The 1640-nt window shown below is 36.5% G+C and overlaps 1 non-coding gene across 1 annotated transcript; it reads right to left on the bottom strand.

The window, feature by feature from the left end:
• Positions 1–1152: 1152 nt before the first annotated feature.
• Positions 1153–1258, bottom strand: LOC138808161 (U6 spliceosomal RNA). Its single transcript, XR_011366433.1, has one exon. It is a non-coding gene; the product is annotated as a U6 spliceosomal RNA (small nuclear RNA).
• Between the last annotated feature and the right edge of the window lie 382 nt (positions 1259–1640).

Here is a 1640-nt window from a genome sequence, read left to right as displayed (position 1 = left end):
AAACATATTCTAACTTTGATGGAGCAAATTATCTATCATAGTCTACAACATTTATGAATTCTATGAGCTTTGAAATAGAGTTATTTCTTCCATATGTATACTTTTTTGTTTTGAAATATGTACATTTCTTTTTTTCCCATAGCGTCAGCAATTCCCTCTTTCCCATTTGTTCCCTCCTTCCCTTCAATGACATTGATTTGCTTAGTTAATTTTGGTCAATGTCCAGTGCAGCTGATGGATCCCACTGCTGTATGTTTTTCCCTGATTCCCTCTAGTTCTTTGTCGTCCTCCTGGTTTTCCTTCAGTGTACACATATGATCAGCAGAATGGGGTTATTTAGTAGTGATTCAACCAGATGAGTGGAAGTCCTTGGTTTCTTAAGTGTTGTTAATTTTGTCGTATCACCTTACATTTTGCATTTAACATCCACTTATCACCGAGAAAATGTGCTGTTTGTCTCTTTGCTCTTGGCTTACCTTGCTCAACATGATTTCCTGTAGCTTGATTGATTTCCCTGCTAATGCCATTATTTTGTCCTTTCTAATGGCAGGAATATATTCCATTGTGTATAGTTACCACAGTTTTTGGATCCATTCATCTCTGGTGGGACATATGGGTTGTTTTCATATCCTGGCTATTGTGAACAGTGCTGCAATAAACAAGGAGGTGCATGTTTCTTTGAATATTGCTACGTGTTGTTCAGGATAGATGCCTAGAAGTGGTATGAGTGGGCCATAAGGAATGTCAATATTTAGCTTTCTGAGGACTCACCAGACTGATTTCCAAAGTGGTTGTGTAAGTGTACATTCACACACACACACACACACACACACACACACACACACACACACACACACACACACACACACTCACAACGTTTTCTTGATCCATTCTTCTACTGAGGGGCATCGGGGTTGGTTCCATATCTTACCTATGGCAAATTATGCTACAATAAACATTGTTGTGGTGGTAATTTTAGTATGGACTTGTTTATGATCATTTGGGAGAATGCCCAAAAGTGGGATTGCCGTGTAATAGGGGAGCTCTATGTGGAGTCTTTTGAGGAACCTCCAAACTGCTTTCCAAAGTGGATTAACAAGTTTACTCTCCCACCAAGAATGCAGTAGGATCCCTTCCAGCATCTGTTGTTGTAAAAATATGGAACGATTCACTAATTTGCGTGTCATCCTTGGGCAGAGACCATGCTGATCTTCTCTGTATGTTCCAATTTTAGTGTATGTGCAGCCAAATTGAGCACAGAACATTTTTTATATATGAAGAGTAATTAATTTTCTTAAACTAGATAATTCAACAAAAAGTAAGTTCAAAAGAATTGTGAAATTTTAGAACCATGTATTTCTTACGTAAAGCACACATTTAAGAATAAAGTCAAGGTTGACATGCCAAAAACAAAATAATTCCAGATATTTGTTGTTCATGAGATGTGTAGGAGGAGGAAGTCAATTATTCTACACAAGGCACCTGTCATAATGTTCATTGCAGCAAATGTTAAAGTTTGTTAAAAGTTTTAATATTTTAAGTATGTTTAATTTTGGGATTTGCTTATATATGACAAAATTAAGACTGTTTGGCAGGTCTTAAAATTTTTCAATAAAGTATATAATATTTCTGGTAGCATG

The sequence above is a fragment of the Dipodomys merriami genome, unplaced genomic scaffold (genome assembly GCF_024711535.1).
Source record: "Dipodomys merriami isolate MVZ:Mamm:240054 unplaced genomic scaffold, mDipMer1.0.p SCAF_444, whole genome shotgun sequence".
Classification (NCBI taxonomy): domain Eukaryota; kingdom Metazoa; phylum Chordata; class Mammalia; order Rodentia; family Heteromyidae; genus Dipodomys; species Dipodomys merriami.
The sequence above is the reverse complement of the archived record's forward strand: the minus strand, read 5'-3'. Positions and strand labels throughout refer to the sequence as shown.